General features: G+C 41.2%; 1 pseudogene; it reads right to left on the bottom strand.

Moving 5' to 3' along the window:
• Positions 1-11,074: 11,074 nt before the first annotated feature.
• LOC147464475 (tropinone reductase homolog At5g06060 pseudogene) lies at positions 11,075-11,975 on the bottom strand (annotated as a pseudogene).
• Positions 11,976-19,534: the final 7,559 nt, after the last annotated feature.

The following is a 19,534-nucleotide window of genomic DNA, read 5'->3' as shown; positions in this document are numbered from 1 at the left end:
CGGTGGTGTGGACGGATCGGTAGAATCACTACCACAACAACCACCGCCTCCAGAATGACACCTACCTCGTCTCGAGGATGAACCACCCGTCGGTGTAGGGGGCACACGAGTCCTAGGCGTAGGGGGCACACTAGACTGAGGTGTGGGGCCGCTCGATGTAGGGACCACACTAGTCCCGTGCGTAGGGTTGACTGTAGTAGGTCTAGAGGGACTTGTTGCCCAAAGGTGTTGTGCCATCGTGATCTGCTCTGGTGTGAACTGAAACAAAAACTAGCCCATATGCTCGGGTGACATGCCGGTCAGAGTGATAGGAAAACTAAAACTAGGAGAGTATGGCTCATCGTCATCATGGCTAATCATACACAAACAACACCCACAAAATACGTTAGTTTATAGAAGAAATTCTTAATCAATACAAAAACAAATCAACAAAGCTGCTACACAAATGAATGAATTTAAAGTGTATTGTAGACTAATAAAAAGAGTTTTACAAAAGAGTTCCTAGCAAAAATCATTAGTTAATCTCTCATTCTCTATGAGATCTGATGCACCAAAGATGTCTATCTCAATCTGTACTTCTACATCTTCGTCATCGAACTCTACTTCTTCGTCGCTCTCCACATCAGCTTCAGTATTTGACACCTCATCTCTAGGTTCAGACAATTGCTCATTGCTGACATCCACCTCAAAATCTAAACTTAAAGTTTCTGTCGGTCCTGCGCTTTGTTCAGAATCACCTCTTCGACCTCAACGTCCAATCCTTCACACACTTGCTTGCTATGTGGAGCAACTTGAACGACATAGAGCTAGCAGGGTTTAAACAGATCATTCTCATCATTTTCTGTCCATAGTGGATTTGTATGAACACAACTTGTTCACAATGCTGCAAAAGTACTAATGTATCCCGTGCATCTATCCACACCCACCTAGAGTTCACTTGAATCAATCCACTCTTGTCTTTACGCACACTTGCATTAAGGCCGCTGGTAATAACTTTGAACCACTTGACATCAAAGATAAACATATCAAACTTTCTAAAGCTAATCTTCAAGATGTCTTAGATGTAGCCAAAGTATTTAAGCTGGCTAGTCTCTGTATTCTCATCCCTGGCACTACTCCTACTTTCTTGGATGAAGCTTGTCCTAACACCACTGTCGAAAGTGACCCTTTGTTCATCGATCCATTGCACTCTGAAGTGTTTCCCATGCGACCACAAAAGCTCCATATTTGTGATACTGCAGCCACAAAATTGAAACAGACTAAAAGTTATTAAAGCAATGCGATTATGTGGAGCTTGAAAAGGAAGTTGTGAAATATTCATGCCAATCGCAACCCTTGACATCTCCTCTTCCTCTTCAGTAATCAACACTCCATTCCTCTTTGCCTCTGAGATTGTCGCATCTAACCACCGCCCAGTTGGAAAGTTAGATAATTTTTGAAGATGATCTGGAAAAGGAAGGTTTCTAGTGGCACGGTTGCGCTTGAATTGAAGGCGATCTGTCAAGCGTTGTTGCTTTTCCCCTTCGTACCTCTCTAGCCACTTTTGCATGATGTCTGAGTTGAGAAGGAAAAATCTCATAACCTTTTCTCGCATTGTGATGTCCATCTTCCTAATGATGCCTTGTCCCTACGGCTCGTCCCCTGTCACCTTGACGTTGAGCTCAGTAGTCCACATTTGGGGCATCTCTGGATCAATTGAGACCAAAAATTCACTGATGAGGACAAGAGACTCTTGTACAAGCCATCCTTCAGCCATGCTACCCTCCTTGGGGTGAGCCCTTTTATAAACAAACCCTTTAAAGTCTTCATAAATCTCTCCAAGAAGAACATCCACCTGCTATGGACCACCCCAACAACTGCAACTTCAAGTACATGCATTTGGATGGTAAGAATGTTTGTTGGAAAGTACTTCTCCACCATGCACACTGCTTCAATAGCATTTAAGCGTGCTGCATCGATGCTATCTTCTCTTATCTCTTTTGAACTGATCCAGCATACCAACTCACTGATTTTGTAGATTGTTCTTCTAATGTCATCTGTCAAACAACCCTTTATGGCAATTGGTAAGATGAACTGTAAAAATTTGTACCAATCGTGGGACTTAAGACCACTGAGATTGTCATCTCTTGTAAAAGTTGTTTTCAAACTTCGCATGCACCCTGTGGGAGTCTTGAATGAATATATAGTCTTCTTCACTTATTGCTCTTCTGCACGACTCAGAACCCATGGACCTTTTGGTATAGCAAACTTTCCACTGGGTTTAAGTCGAGGCCACATCTTTGGCATTCGACCCACAGCCTGCAGGTCATCTCTTTGGTCCTTGCACTCCCTTTTTCCAGTGATGGTTTTCCATATGATCTCCCCCACATTCTTGAAGATGTGCATTGGCTCGAGCAAATGATTAATTAGCAGGTCACTCCAGTATGGGAGTTCATGAAAAATAGAAAGTCTTTTCATTCCAGGTGGCATCCAATCTCTCCTCTCCAGCCACATGTTTTTCCAATCGCTCATTTTTAGTGGATGCATGTCATGTTTGCATATGTTTGGTCCACGTAGCTCATGTCCTTTAGGCAAAAATCTACCATGCTCCTCGTAAATTGTCTTGCTCAAATGCTCAGAGCGGCGGAAGCCAAGTCGAGGATCACATTTTGGACATGCATGATTGCCCGAGTAACTCAAGCTTGAAACATCACAAAATTAAAATATAAAAGCGTTGGCATAGCCAGAAATCACATGTGTGTGAGGGTCTTAAAGGCACTTATTTGAGCACTCACCGAAGCCTGGCCAATCGTGCATGGTCCACATGAGAATGCCTTGCACATGTACATTCCGTCGTCGGATTGGTTGGGATTTATCAACCACATCGATTCCTGTCCACACGATTTGAAGCTCTTCTATAAGTGGTGCCAGATAGACGTCCATGTTCTCTGCTTTGTACTTTCCTGGGACGATCAATGACAACAACATATGGCCCTTCTTGATAGCGAGCCATGGTGGAAGATTATAATTAACCAAATTAATAGGCCACGTGCTCCATGACGAACTCCGTAATCCGAATGGGTTTACTCCGTCCATTGCCAGACCAAAGCGGATACATCGAGGCTCGTTCTTAAATGTAGGCCAACTTTGCTCTATGTGCTTCCATGCACGAGAGTCAGCAGGTACCCGCATCACATCATTTTTCGATCTAGTATTTGAGTGCCATGTCATCAAAGTGGCTATGGACTTGCACCTCAACATGCTCTTTATTCTTGGAATGATAGGAAAGTGTGGAAGGACCTTTGCAGGGATACATTTTCCTTGTGTGTCCTCCCTGTAGCAGTTTGATCCACAATTGGGACATTGTTCCAAGTTTGCATACTCATTGCAAAAATGTATACAATCATTAGGACATGCATGTATTTTGTGATAATCCAAGCCCAAATTAGTAAGAATTTTTTAGCGGCTGGACGGGTAGGGGGCATGTGATTCCCTTCTGGCAAGATTTGCTCATTGAGCAACCTGTCGTTACATGAACAAGTGAGCCCTTTGATCACTTTATATAGCTGTAATTTTCACTTTATCATGCTTAAAATACAATGTATTTACCTGAAAAGCTCTGTGTGACTGAGGCGTCAGACCTACCGTAGACAGACTGCAAATTAAGCATTGCCAATGTGGTACAAAGAACCGAGATTTTTGCACCAGTGTAGAGCGGCATGCGTGCAAGAATTTGCATCATCTCGCCCTCTTTATCGTTGCTATCATGCCATCGATATGAACGGGATGGCTGAGGTTGGGGGTCCACAGTACTGCGTTCAATGTTGTCGCCTTCTATGTTGGAATCCATGTCAAAGAACGCGTCTAACATCTGCTCCATCTCTACTTCTTGAAATGCCGCATCATGTATTAGTTTGGAGGACTCAGTCGATGGCTGCTCGTTTGAAAATCGTCTTCTCTGGGATGAAGTTGGAGCAATATCTACTTGCAGATTTTGACCTTCAGTCTTTAGACCATGAGATCGATAACGCAGGTCTTGTAGGTGCTCTATCAGATAGAGACCGTGATTGCGTGTGTGTTGGTCACATATTTTTTGTTTTCAAAAGATCTTATGCTTGCAATGCGCACAAGGACACGCCATACTATCGTCCATACTTTATCTACAAATGATGCAATAAATAAATAAAACACTGTAGTTGTTACACACTACTAAGTACATGACAATTACTGACAACCTCACATTCTCTAGCCAGGCCCGATCCCCACACACCTCGGTCTAGAGGTGCAGGTAGAATAGAACCAAAGGGTAATAATCTTTTCTTTATTGGTCAATGACTATATATTAAGGTTCTTGAAGTCTGTGTGCACTTTTGAAGTCCGATTGCATTTTTTCAACTATTTGCTGCTAGCTCTAACAACCTCACATTCTCTAGCCAGGCCCGATCCCCGCATACCTCGGTCTAGAGGTGCACGAAGATTAGGATTACATGGTAATAATCTCGTCTTTATTGGTTAATGACTATATATTAAGGTTCTTGAAGTCTGTGTGTACTTTTGAAGTCCGATTGCATTTTTTCTACTATTTGCTGCTAGCTCTAACAACGTCACATTCTCTAGCCAGGCCCGATCCCCGCACACCTCGGTCTAAAGGTGCACGAAGATTAGGACCACAGGGTAATAATCTCGTCATTATTTGTCAATGACTATATATTAAGGTTCTTGAAGTCTGTGTGCATTTTTGAAGTCTGATTGCGTTTGTTCTACTATTAATTTGTCGCTAGCTCTAACCTAACCTATAACCTAAACCTAACCTAACTTAATGTAACCTAACTTATAACCTAAACCTAACGTATAACCTAACCTAACAAAAGTTCGTTTGTGTTTTTAGAAATACACAAGTCATCTTCGAAGTACGTTTGTGTTTTTTCTACTATTAATTTGTCGCTAGCTCTAACCTAACCTATAACCTAAAGCTAACCTGACCTAACCTAACATAAAAACAACACAATGGTGAGACGTTTGGCAAAACTAAAAGCCATACAACTTGCCCACAATGCATATGCGACGTCGGAAAGCTCTATGGCTTGCCAATTAGGGTTGGGAAGCGATTTTTGGGCCTGAAAACCGCTCGCAGATATATAGACAACACAATGGAGAGTCTTTGGCAATATGGCAAGCTGTAGAGCTTGCCCATTAGGGTTGGGAAGCGATTTTTGGGCCTGAAAACCGCTCGCAGACATAAAAACAACACAATGGTGAGACGTTTGGCAAAACTAAAAGCCATACAACTTGCCCACAATGCATATGCGACGTCGGAAAGCTCTATGGCTTGCCAATTAGGGTTGGGAAGCGATTTTTGGGCCTGAAAACCGCTCACAAATATATAGACAACACAATGGAGAGTCTTTGGCAATATGGCAAGCCGTAGAGCTTGCCTAAAATGCATATGCCTTGTGGGCAAGATTTATAGCTTGGCGTATTGCCAAACAGATCGCCATTGTGTTGTTTTTAGGGACATGAGTCAATTTTAGTGCTTGAAAATCGCTCGCAAACATATAAACAACACAATGGCCAGCCGTTGGCAATACGGCAAGCCATAGAGCTTGCCCACAATGCATATGCATTGTGGGCAAGCTCTATGGATTTTTGTTTTGCCAAACGGATCTCCATTGTGTTGTTTTTAGGGCCGCGAGGGAATTTTAAAGCTTGAAAATTGCTCGCGGACATATAGACAACACAATGACTGTAAGAGGGTAAACCATAGAGCTTACACACAATGCATATGCATTGTGGGAAAACTCTATGGTTTGTCATATTGCCAAACAGCTTGCCATTGTGTTGTTTTTAGGGTTGCTTAGCTATTTTAGGGCTTGAAAATTGCTTGTGGACATAAAAACAATACAATGGCAAGTTGTTGGCAATATGGCAATCCATAGAGATTGCCCTCAATGCATATGCCTTGTGGACAAGCTTTATGGCTTTCCGTATTGACAAACGGATCGCCATTGTGTTGTTTTTAGGGACACGAGGCAATTTTAGCGCTTGAAAATCGCTCGCAAACATATAAACAACACAATGAAGAGCCGTTTGGCAATACGACAAGCCATAAAGTTTGCCCACAATGCATATGCATTGTAAGCAAGATCTATGGCTTGCCGTATTGCCAAAATGCTTGCCATTGTGTTGTTTTTAGGGCCACTTAGCTATTTTAGGATTTGAAAAGCGCTTGCAGACATATAGAAAACACAATGGCGAGCCGTTTGGCAATACGTCAAGCCATAGAGCTTGCCCACAACACATATGCATTGTGGGCAAGCTCTATGGCTTGCCGTATTGACAAACGGATCGCCATTGTGTTGTTTTTAATATGCGCTGTGGGTAAGCTCTATGACTTGTCGTATTGTCGAACGTAGCTTAAACTAACCTAACTTAACGTAGCTTAACCTAGCCTAACCTAATGTAGCTTAACTTAACGTAGCTTCTAACCTAACGTGTAAGATAACCTAGCCTAATCTAACCTAACGTATAACCTAACCTTACGTAACTCAACTTAACCTAACATAACGTATAAGATAACCTAACCTAAACTTAACCTAAAACATAAACGAAATTTCTTTAAAATAAGATTTTTTCAGAAACCAAAACAAATTTTTTTCATAATTCAAAATAAAATTTCACATCACAAACCGTAATTTCTTTTAATTCATTCAAAGTTTAAAGCATAAAATTTTCTTTTATTAATATACAAATTAATTTAAATAAATTTAATATGCATTTAGAGGTTCGAGCACTCACATTCGTCCTATTTGAGAAATAAAAGAAGTTGTAAATGTCCTGGAACCTGCAAAAATGCACACACAAACACAAAGTTAAACCCTAAACCCTAAATCTACAAGTAAACATGAAAACAATCTCACCTTAGTGTTATGGGCTAACCCACAAGCAAGATTAGCACTTCCGACAGCTTATTTCGCACCAGATCTGTTAGAGGTGAGGAAGGAGAGAGCTTGAGAAACGGTGCAAGAAGAAGAAATGCGTAGAGAAAGCCGACGGTTTTGTTTTTTGTAGGTACCGCCGGTACAAAAATCAGTATAGGCGTCGAAAACCGCACCGGAGACAGCGTCGGAAAGTGCATGTGCGCTGACGTCAGAATAGGCACTGGAACATGCATTGAAAATTTGAAAATCAAAATTTTTAAAAACTTTGTCTCCCTCCATACATATCTACACATATACTGGCGCCCGCCAGTGGTAAAGCGCTGGAATTTAAGTGACCTCTTGTAGTGATCTGTAATTAATGCATTTTGCCCCAAGTTCAAGGATGGTAAGGACGTTAGATGGAGATAAAAAATAACAAGAGATTTTCAAAACAAAATTGCACAGGGAATATGTGTGCATGCCACATTGGTGCAAATAATAGATCACTTTTTTGGGGCATGCATGCAAAGGTGGAGAAGAAAGATGAAAAAGGAAAGCTATATCAACATAGTGTGACCGTGGGTATCATCTCTAAGACACACATGCGCGTGTTTGTGGCCCGGATTTAATTGGTGTGTGAGCAAGCTTGTTGGGTGTCCAAGGAGAAGAGCACCACAATTCGCCTTTCTAGCGGCCCATGCCTAGCAAGGCATGCATCACCAACATTTATCTCTCTCTCTCTCTCTCTCTCTCTCTCTCTCTTGTTTGCGCATTGATCCGTCATGTCATAGTTGTGAAGCTCTTGATTTCATATGCAAGGCCAACTTAATTTGGCCTTAAGTGATCAAGAGAGTGTGTTCCTACTCTATAGAATAGTCCCTCTCTCAAATATTGAAGCCCTCAAGGTTGGTATTGAAGCCTTCACAGCTTCAAATTTTGGAATTGTAGCCCAGCTTCACAAGTCAACAAAGCTTTGTGAGCGTGACAGTTTCTTCAAATCTTGACACACATTTGTTTTTTGGCAAGCAAAATTGAAGGAGTTTCCATGCATGCTGCATAAATCGGTCCCACAATTTGGCCATCCCGCCAAGTAAGTTTTAGAACATCCAAGCTAGCACGACTTCAAGTTTGTCTTCGATAAGCCAACTAGGAGGAACATCTGATATTGGAATCTACATTGAAATCAAATTTGGCACTGTATTTTAGTATTAGGATTTGATTTTGCATAGCCAATCAACTTTCATAGCTTGTTTTGTGCTCACTTGCATTTATACATCCGTATAACAAAATTGTACGTATAATTTGATATTATATGATGTATACCCGTATTATACGCTTATGTTCGAATAAAACATATTTTGATGGAAACATATTTTGATTGAAATATATTTCGATCAAATTTTTTTGCTTTATCAAAAAAGGCGCCGCGACAGGAACAAACTTTCACGACAGTGACATCCAGGATAGAGACAAAGAGAGAGAGCAAGTAGTCAAGCAATCAATTCTGATTCTTTTTCATGTTTTTTTCTTTGATGTTATATTTGCTAGTGTTGTTGGTTTGGATCTTTGCTTGCACCTCAATGTAGTTTGCAGGTTAGTGCACTCTCTTTGACTTTGTTGGCCCCCGTGTCACGTTGCAAAGAGAGAGAGAGAGAGAGAGAGAGAGAGAGAGAGAGAGAGAGAGAGAGAGAGAGAGAGAGAGAGAGAGAAAGAGAGAGAGTTTAGAAACTTATCATTGGCTGTGTTGATCCTCGTGACACATTGCAAGGAGGTTTTAGACTTTAGACGCTTCGTCCTTGACTCCTGTTGACCTCCGTGTTGCACTACAAGGAGTAGCTTAGGATGTGCAATTAGATTTCCCATCTCTGGTTGTTGCCGACCACTGAGTCGTACTATAGGGAGGGATTATATTATATATATCTTACATCCTTTCTTCCTGGTTGTTGCTGACCACTGCATTGCACTACAGAGGAAGATTGGATTTAATCGATTCTTCATCTCTGGTGGTTGTTGACCATTGCGCCGCACTATAAGGAGGGGTTTAGGGTTTTTAAATCCTTCGTTCTTGAATGTTGCTGACCATCATATCGCACCGCAACAAGATTGGATTTAATAAACTCCTTGTCTCTGGTTGTTGTTGACCATAGTGTTGCACTGCAGGGAGGGGTTTAGGGTTTTTAAATTCTTCGTTCTTGGCTTTTGTTGACTGTCACATCGCACTTCAAGAAGATTGGATTTAATAGATTCTCCATCTCTGGTTGTTGCTGGCCACCACATTGCACTGCAGGGAGGGGTTAGGTATCTTACATCCTTCGCTCCTGGCTATTGTTGACCATCGCATCACATTTTAGGTTGAATAGATTTAATAAGTTTCTCATCTCTGCCTGTTGTTGACCACCGTGTCGCACTACAGAGAGGGGCTAGGTGTTTTAAATCCTTCATCCCTAACTACTCCTGACTACCACGTCGCACTGCAGGGAGATTGGTTTTAATAGATTTTTTGTCTCTGGCTGTTGTTGACCACCGCGTCGCACTACATGGAGAAGTTGTATATTTTTAGATCTTTCGTTGCTGGTTGTTATTATTGTTCATGAAATATTTTTATTTTTTTCTATTTACAATCATATATGTCAAAAGTTATGTTTATTCTAGATCTACCTTAATTTTATTTGCTTCATGTATTTTCAGGCTTCAGTCATGGTAGAGACAAAGTTAACACGTCAGCATCGCAAAATCATTTGTGATGCTCTAGTTTTATCTCTCTATGAAACTCCATACAATCATTTGCATTGGGCATTTGATCCACTGCAAGCAAAGTTTGATAACTTTGTGATTGAACTTGTGGAGCAATGCTGGCTGAAACTGTGCAGTGCATTCCCTGTTTCATTTGACCCAGCTCTACGCACTAATGAAGTCATGCATAACACAATAAAGCAATTATTGGGTCAAGTCACTAGAAGCTTTGAGAGTATGGTTCATCCAGAAATCAAAGCCAAACCTGGAATCAAAGAGCGAATGCAGCTTGTGGCACAACTACATTGAGAATTGAAATAAACTTCACCAAGTGGTTTGCATCTAGAAGAGTTTTCTTAATAGAAGCACAATAGAAGGAACTTTGCCAAAGTCCTTTAAGAGCAGATTCAAAGTGTGGGAAGCACATGGAGACCATGTAATCTTTGGATACTTTGCTTCAATTGCTTTTCAAGATGCTTTGTAGCTAGATGTATTATCTGTGACAATGGCCGTCACATTTTTAGGTTCCCCTGCTCTTCTGATCAAACGCTCATATACACCAGCAAGATATCCACTAGTTTTCTCTTTTAGGGATGTGTTTATCGCTTTAAGAAAGATGGATCCTCTTGGACAAATCAACATCACATTAATCAATGGTTTCTTCTTACAATTTATCCAACCATCTAGAGCAATTTTGCATCCATAGTGTGGTACATAATCAAGAGTTGTGCGCTTTAAAATATTCTCTGATGTAGCTTTTACTTTATCCATAACAAAAATAGAATCTCCTAGTAGACCTCTGTATTGGCGCATGGGCCTTGTGGGCAGTGTGATGTTTTTTTAGGGAGCAAATGCCGACACCTTATGTAGAGAGGTAATTTATCCCCATGCAACCCCCTAAATAGAAGTGCAATACTTTGGCAAGATGCAAGCATACGTAATTGAAAATCCCTTGTTTCACGCTTGACAAAAACAAGCTCCTCCAAGGTGACCTTCACCATGCATGGTAGCACCGATCACAATAGTGTTGCCTCCCTCCATCATCATTTTATTGAATTGCTTTGAGAAGTTTTCTTTTCTTATATGTACATTTGGAAGCTAAGAGCCAAGAAGTGGTTTGGTTGGTTCACTTATGAGAATTACTCATGCAATCTTGTGCGTGAGTTCAAATCCCTCTAATGAGAAAATGACTCCCCAACCCCATGAGCTTGTCATTGCCAATGAATCCATGAACAAAGCTAAATACGCATCAATAAAACCAACATGGGGCAACGCGAAACCAACTCAAATCAAATCGAAAAGTCTATCGCTAGTGGAAGGGTGCAAAAAAACTACAAACATTACCTGCAAAGTGTAGGTATTTTTAGAAATTGACATTGTCATGGTAGCACAATACATCGGGCAGTCTCTGTGTGTGTGTGTGGAAATTGAATACTCAACAGATCTCAATCATCTATAGGGAAGAAGCCATTTACAGACATAGCACCATCGATTGTGATAACTTGACCACTCTGAAATCCTGCAGTGGGAAGACATAAGAATGCCACTGCAATTGAGGCAACTTCGAATGGTTCTCCAACTTGCCTTAGAGGTGTCCGGCATATAGTTTGCCTTGTTAAGCCCCTATCTTTAAGCACTAGGGATCCACAATGGTTACTTGAATGCCATCCTTGGCGCACTCACAGGCAAGATTCTTTGCAATTTGATTCATAGAACCTTTACTTGTAGCGTACAAAGAACAAAAAAAAAATTGCAACAACACCTGTAGGCTGCTACTACTGATGAAACAAAAACAAGATTTCCCTTTCCTGATGCTTCTAGAAGAGGATGTGTCAGCTGAGCATTATGGTGGCATTATGATAGGATGACTAGAAATTCGTGGGAATGATCCGAGAGAAATCTTCTACCGGGTACTCCACAGTAGGCTTTCTTATATTCATGCCCACATTATTCACTAAAATATTGAGCTTTCCATTGAAGGCTGAGGAAACATCACGAAATAAGGCCTCTGTCTACTCCCGAGATGAAGCATCTTCCTTGGGTGGATCCCTTAACATTGAAACTAGCAGCTTCCCACTCTTCCTCTGATCGTGCACATGTGTACACATTCGCTCAAAGACTGGCCAGCTCTTCAAATATTGCCCGTTCCTTTTTTGCTCGCTAGCCTCTCACAATGTTGACTCTGCTCTTGTGAAACCTGCCAAAACCCGGGCCGGTGCAGAACGGTTCCAGCAGGTTCACCAATCCAACAGGTTTTTGTTTTTTTATAAAATCACCTACTTTTTGTTGCATTGCTTCAACTTTGTTTGCAGGAATCCGCTTCAGCCAACCCAATGCAGCACCCATCAGACCCCGCAGGTTATCGCGCCGCTGGATAGAATATGAACAACAACAATAGGGCCCGGCCCATGGCCACCTTCAAGCTTCCAAAAGTGCAGCAAGCATGCAATATAGTATTGATGAAATTCTGAATGAATATGAGCTTCAAGGGCAGTAGATGCCATCTCCAGAAGTAGAGCTTGGATCAGACGTGCAGCCATTGCCCACTGTTGTGCAGCAGGTGAAGGAAGCAGTGCTGCCTTCTGATGTACAGAAAGATGAGTCGGTTATTAAGGTCAAAGAGAATGCGACACACATGATAGAGAATCAAAAGGTATAAGGCAGTTGCACAGCTGTAGCAAGGCAGGTCGTGGGCTCCATTTCATTGGACAGTCAAGAATGACATGCAAGTTCCATTAGGTCATGGTTCTAGCAGGTTCACCAATCCAACATGTTTTTGTTTTTTTTAAGAATCACCTAGAAGTTAAAGTAGGCCGTTGTGCAGCTGCAACAAGGCAGGTCGTGGGCTCCATTTCATTGGCCAGTCAAGCACGACATGCGGGTTGGAGTTTTGGGACTCATTGGGTGGTGATCACGCTGCGTTCGACTTTTGAGGCGAAGGGCCGAAGTGTAGCAAGGGCCACGCGCCCAAACTCTCAAGCGTAGGGAGCGTCAATCTTCAGGTCCATGCATCCTACGATGCACACAGAGAAGCCAGGGCTGTACCAAGTGGATTGCTGCAATCTGAAGACCAAAATAATACTTTTAAAAAAAACCACCCTACCCTCATGACCCGTCCCCTCCCTGGTCTGTTGCTGCAAACCAGTCCCCGTCGGTGCGGACTGGTTGCAGTAATAGACCAGGGAAGGGTAGGGTCATGAGGGTAGGGAGAATACTAGGGAGGGGTAGCGTCATGCGGGTCATTTCTTTAAAACAAAAACGACTGCAAGAAGGGTAGGGTCATGCGGGTAGGGATAAGACTAGGGAGGGGTAGGGTCATATGGGTAGAGTCATTTGTTTAAAAAAAACGCGAAGCAAACTAGGGATGTGTTGTAGCATGCGGTGCCACTAGCAAAGAAAGTTGGCGCATCAAGCGAAGAAAGCGGTGCCACAGATAGGCAGATAATTCAACTGTGTGCCTCTTGGGAAAACGATGGCGAGATGGCATGATGTTGAGGTGTTGACAATAGATGATAGTACAACAACACCTGCAATGTGATGGCAAGCAATGCACTGGATTTTTTTTTCATGATTAAATGGACTAGGTCATAGGATCAAATGATCAAATCAAGCAGCATCCTGGAGGTCCTTGCAAGGCACCTATTGAAGCTTTATTTTAACCTTAAATTTGCAATTAGAAGGTCTCATAGAATTAAGAGGTAGCTTAGAAACCAATGTTGCACAAGTTGCCAGGGAAGTTAAGCGAGATAAACTTTTGCTAACTAGTAAACTGGAGCTTGCCACAACCCTTTTACTGCCTCTTTGCTTTTTAACTTGGACTCCTCCCTAAAATATTGTCTAAGATCTCATGCATGTCAGCAACTATGTTCATAAATCTAGAAGATAACAATTAGATCCATGATAGCTAGACATGTTAACCTCTCAACCAACTTAGCTTGCTTGTACAAGCACCTGCTAAATTTTATGAAATTTATTTCGTTTTAATAAGATTTTCCACTATAACTATGATTGTATTAATTTCTCTCTCAAGCATAGATATCGAATCTCCTTCACAATTATTAAGTTCCAAAGGAACACTCTCAAAGTGATGCAACAATTTTGAAAAGAGCTGACAACCTATTATGCTCCCTTGGTTGATTTCTCCCATTTCATGGTCTTGTCTATACAGACAAGCCCCAATTTGCACTTGCAAGCTTCCCTTAAAGAATGTCGTTGTCTATAAATCTGTTTGAGTAAAGGAGACTTAGGAAATCCGCTTTTTTCACAACTAAGCAAAGCAACAACTAATCATCTACCTATTTCACATGAGCCTCATAGAATGGGTCCTTCTCTTGTGTTCCTAGTAAATCTCAACATGGATTAAATGTTAGTCAAGTTTGGTACCAATCAGTAGAAAAATCATACCTCAAGAATCTCCTTGAGATGGTCATGAGGCAGTTGGGTATGCTTGAGCTCATCATGCATTCAATGGGCAAATTACTTCATCATTGCCACTACATATGCCATTGATGTAGTTGCAACAACGGGTGCTCTCATTTCCTCCACCATTTTAGTGTCGAGTTGCTCTCATTTCCTCCACCATTTTAGTGTAGAGCTGGCAAGAGGAATGGGAGGGCCGCTCAAGTGTGCTGCATTGTGAAGCTGAGAGAGAGAGAGAGAGAGAGAGAGAGAGAGAGAGAGAGAGAGAGAGAGAGAGAGAGAGAGAGAGAGAGAGAGAGAGAGAGCTTGTTCTCACTTGCTTTAGGAACTTGTTTTTTCTCGCTTACAAAAGTGGAGTTGTTTATGCTTTAGGAGGTTCTTGGTTAGTATTGGAAGATTATGAGGTTACTCGTTTGCGAAATCTAGGTGCCAAGTTTTTGGTGGGCTATTTTTCAGAGGAGGTATGCCACATGGAATTGAATTATATATGTATCAAGTATGAAGAGATTTCTTGTGTCTCGAGTATCCAATTTTCGTAATGGTTCTAATATCTCATTTTTTGTCATTTAAGTGTCAAATTTGTGGTAGTGAAAGTAATGTGCATGGCATAATTTTACCTTTCACCATTGTTGATCTTGTATCAATTTGCTCGGATTTATCTTTGCTCGGTTTTTTTTGCTCAGGGATTAGAAACCCCCCAATTATGTATTGGGCCTGTATTTGGTGGATGAATAGGAGCTACAAAGTGTATCCCCACTTTGAAAAATCTCAAGCCCCCATCATTGGGTATAGTGGCATATGATCTCGCCGTTGAGGTACTCTAGCTCTTTGACAAGCATTCCATCACTTCACATATTCTTGGGCATTTGAGTTTAGTGTCGGCCACCAAATTCCTATAGCCGTGATTGATTGTGTAGTGGTTGTTGTCAAAAAGTGTCCTCGTGCTAACCCTACATATTCTTGCTCTAATATTGGAATGTGATTAGATTTGTTTGCACAGAGGGAAAGATGGTGGTCTTGTCCTCCGTAGCTTTTGGGCTTCTACTTCATTTGCTCCATGAGGGTGTTGACATTACCTAGAATAGAGTAACATGTGGTATATGGCTCATCTTTTGACAATGCTTGTATGTGTCTAGACATGCTACAACATTTTGTATCATAGAAGACCGATAGACTCTTAACCACTTGAGCTGTTCCATAATTTGATCTCTTTTAATGAAGACCCGTAATAGTCTTATGAGCTTATTACAGGTAGTAATATTCATGGGGTTTTGTGCACAGAAGGAGATTTCTTTTTGTCTTTCTATTTAACTGTCTTGCTACTACTAATTGATACATAGTAGTCTATTCCATCAATATGTGTGTGATGGATAAAGAAACATTGAAAATTGTTGTGCAATGGTCATTAACATCACTACCTATTGTGACCATCTAGGGATTAACTCACAAATAAACATCTAGTAAATTATCATCAATCCTACTTGTTTTTTACTCATTACGGTTAGCTCTCAAATGAGTGGTTCCTTTCTTTACAATAATAGTAAAGTCAAACTTTATCAAAATGATGAACCATCTAATAATTCATTTCGTTTTGCAAGGCTTACTTTTTAGATAAAGGAGGGCTTGGTGATCCACAAAAATGTGAACTTGTTTGCTATAAAATAAAGCGGGAACTTCTTCACAACATATATCATGCTTGGGGATTGAAATGGAGCTAAATTTTTGAGCTAGCTTTGGAGTGATATTTTTTAAGATATTACTCAATTAACCACATCTAAAAAAAGCCCATTCCAAAAATCTCGCTCCAATAAGAGTTTTTGCAGCGAGCTTTTTTTCCTCCCCCCCCCCCCTCTCTCTCTCTTACACTCTCGCCCCTCCCTCTCTCTCCTCTCTTTCACTCCCTTCTATCTCTTGCTACCTCTCCCTATCTCTATTTCTCTCTTTCTCCAACTCCTTCAATCTCTCTCTTGATCTCCATCCATCTGCCTCTCTTTCTCCTCCCCCCCGCCCCCCCTCTCAATCCTATCACTCTCTCTACCTCTATCCCCTCCCCCTTTTTATATACCTTTGTCTCCCCTCTCTCCTTCTCTCTCTCTCTCTCTCTCTCTCTCTCTCTCTCTCTCTCTCTCTCTCTCTCTCTCAATCCCTCTATCTCCCTCTATATATATCTCTCTCTTCCCAATAGTATTCATGAGGATAATTGTGGTTAAGGAAATACATTTGCCTTGATGTGGTAGAGCGAGTATGGAGGGGAGTAATCAAAGCCCCAAGATAGACATGTAAGGAGGATTAGATCCTTCTCTAGTCACCAAGGTAGTTATAAATGAATCTTATCTACACGATGCTCTAGACATGGCTTGTTGATTTTGAGTCAAGAGCAACATCCTCATTGGTCAATGTTAATGAGAAGCATAAATTTTACTCTAAAAGATAAGTGAGGGCCAACCAATACCATTGATTGTTTTCCATATCCACTCAGTATAAAAAATCAACCATTTACTCATAGTAAGTAGAGGAGGCATATGCTATTGAAAGAAGAGATCGAAACACGGCTAGAGAATGAGCTATTGGCCTTGTGGTAGATGAAGTTAGGGTAGAAAGGACCAATTGCAAGAGGGAATCATGAGCATGGGGGATAGATAGTGAAAGAGGTAGTTATGAGTAGACTCTGGACAATTATTACGAGTTTTAAATCGAGTCATCTCCAAAATTCTCCACGCAAGGGCATAAAATATTAATTCTTAGAATAGTATCTCAAAGGAGCTCTTAGGAGTAGGATATGCTCTTCAACTATAAGGGGCATCATATGCTTGAACATGTGTTTCTAAAAATGATGAACGATTTCATTTTAAGAGCCCACAATATCATTTAATTTCCTAGTATTCTTCTCTCTCTCTCTTTCTTTCTCTCTATGTGTGCATATAGTGGTCATTTCAACATACATAAAATACTTATGATTGCTATCATACATACATCAAAAGTATTCAAGAGCAACACGACTACATGCTCATTCACTTCTATGGTATGCCATTGAAATACTAATAATGCATCAGAAGATATCCTACCAAAAGACTAAAATTGAAGATCTCGATGCAAGCGATATGATTTTCATAATCCAATTCAAGACCCACAATGCATATGATGTTTTACCTCCACACCGTGTGATTGCAAGGCAAACATTTCATAAGGGTTTACATGGCCAATCATGGTTTGACAACAATTAGGCATGTAATAAGAGCGGCGAGTGTGAGGCTTCATCCTCTTCAAGGGTCCTTGGAGTGTTCAAGAATCACAAACATACAAAATTCCCTTTAGGGTAAGTCAAAGAGGATTTTTTTTCAAAACAATCAATATTTTTAGCAATTTTACTCTATTTTCTTAAAATTTTCAAGCGGATATTCTCCTTCTTTCCCTCCCTCCAACCGTTTGTTTTGAAGTTTTTTACTGCCTCAAGGCCAAGCTGAGGCACAATTTTCCAGTTCTGCCCACCATCTCTAGACTTGTCAAGAGCGAAAGCAGAGGATCATATTATTTTGAAGGTTTTTTATTGATGACTACGTTGCTCCATTGCCTACATTGCGATGTTCTCCTCTCTCTCTCTCTCTCTCTCTCTCTCTCTCTCTAAGCTCAAGTGGGTGCTAGTGCCCACTTGAGCTGAGAGAGAGAGAGAGAGAGAGAGAGAGAGAGAGAGAGAGAGAGAGAGAGAGAGAGAGAGAGAGAGAGAGAGAGAGAGAGAGAGCATCAAGGGTGGAGACTCCCAAGGAAGAGCTCAAGCTGCCAACTCCTTTGTGGGGCTTCACGGAGAATTTCCAAACCAAAAACTAGCCATGAACTCCCAAATGCCAAATAAAGCTTAACCCTAAATTTCCAAGTCATTTGGATATCAAAACCCTTTTAAAGATGCCAAAATTCTCTAAGTCTACAAAAGAATTCCAAATTTTGGCTTAGATCCCAAACCACTTATCCAAATCACAAAAGTTTTGAACCATAGTATCCAGATAACATGTTAAATCAGATGGTGCAAGCAGATCTTCAAAATGTGTTCCAACATGGATTGTGATCCATGTACCTCTGACCCAAAATTGACTTGCAACTCATTGACCTTGTGCCCCGATTTTCTAGTCACACTAGTGAAGTTAGGTCAAATTTGAATTTGTTTTGAACAAATTATGCTCATTTTTCATTTGATGGTCAAGTTTGCATTTTTTTTGACTTTTTCACAACATCTCAACCAATTTCTTGATTTTTTGGCAGTAGGATGCCTCGTCGCAAGGCTCAGAAGGAATGGCAAAAGTAGCCCATATGAGCTTGTAATAATCTCTTCCAATGAAAAAGCCCACATCACCCATGAGGAGTTGGCAAAAATATCGGCAAATTTGTTCATTGCCAAATTCCAAGCTACAGATGGCACCTAGGTGAAGACCACAATCTTCCCCAGAGGGCTATGGACTCTACATCAACAAAGAAAAGTCTTGGAGGGAGCAAGGTTGCAAAGTGATGGATTTTTTAGACTATCGCCTTGGGGCACCGACTACTAGAGAGCACATGAGCTAATGAGTTCAATAAGTTATAATGGTGAAGCACCCTTAACGGATCAAGATGGAGCTACCGTCAAAGTTGGAATCACAAATAAACTGATTAACCAAGCCCTTCACCTCCTAGCTAGCAACCACAATTTACTCCACAAAACAAAGGCAATAGACAATTAGAAGCCCTTTGTAAAGCAGCAGGGGCACAAGCTAGCCTACAAGGACCTTATATACGCAAAGACGGAGTTGCCCCTTTGACTTATCTCATAGCACCTCAAGGTCCAAAAGCCATCGAGGTACACAAAGACAAACCTCCACATAGTAGTGGTAATGACAATGGGCTTGGCAGAGCAAAGAGTCATTAGATGTGACTTAGGGAATTACATACTAGAGAACTTGGTCGAGGTGAATCTGAAGAGAAATGACAGAAATAAAACATACATGAATGCAAGTCTAGTGCTAACCAGAATAGCATATCAAGCATTGGGCATGATAGATCAGCTATCGGAGGCTGAGTCTCATTGGAATCTACTACACAAGATAAAGCACACAGTTAGTGGGCAGATAATCCACAACACCCACCAAGAGAACCAAAATAGCATATCAAGCATTGGGCATGATAGATCAGCTATCGGAGGCTGAGTCTCATTGGAATCTACTACACAAGATAAAGCACACAGTGAAGTTAGTGGGCAGATAATCCACAACACCCACCAAGAGACGAACCAAAATAGCATATCAAGCATTGGGCATGATAGATCAGCTATCGAAGGCTGAGTCTCATTGGAATCTACTACACAAGATAAAGCACACAGTGAAGTTAGTGGGCAGATAATCCACAACACCCACCAAGAGACGAACAAGAGGACAGAGCCCTAGGGCCAAGACATCGATAGACAGTGAGGCCATGAAGTCAGACTTTGAGCTCAGCAAAAAAATGAGAGGTAAAAAGTAGGA

Source organism: Adiantum capillus-veneris, chromosome 1 (genome assembly GCF_014529385.1).
Source record: "Adiantum capillus-veneris isolate H3 chromosome 1, ASM1452938v2, whole genome shotgun sequence".
Taxonomy (NCBI): domain Eukaryota; kingdom Viridiplantae; phylum Streptophyta; class Polypodiopsida; order Polypodiales; family Pteridaceae; genus Adiantum; species Adiantum capillus-veneris.
The sequence above is the reverse complement of the archived record's forward strand: the minus strand, read 5'-3'. Positions and strand labels throughout refer to the sequence as shown.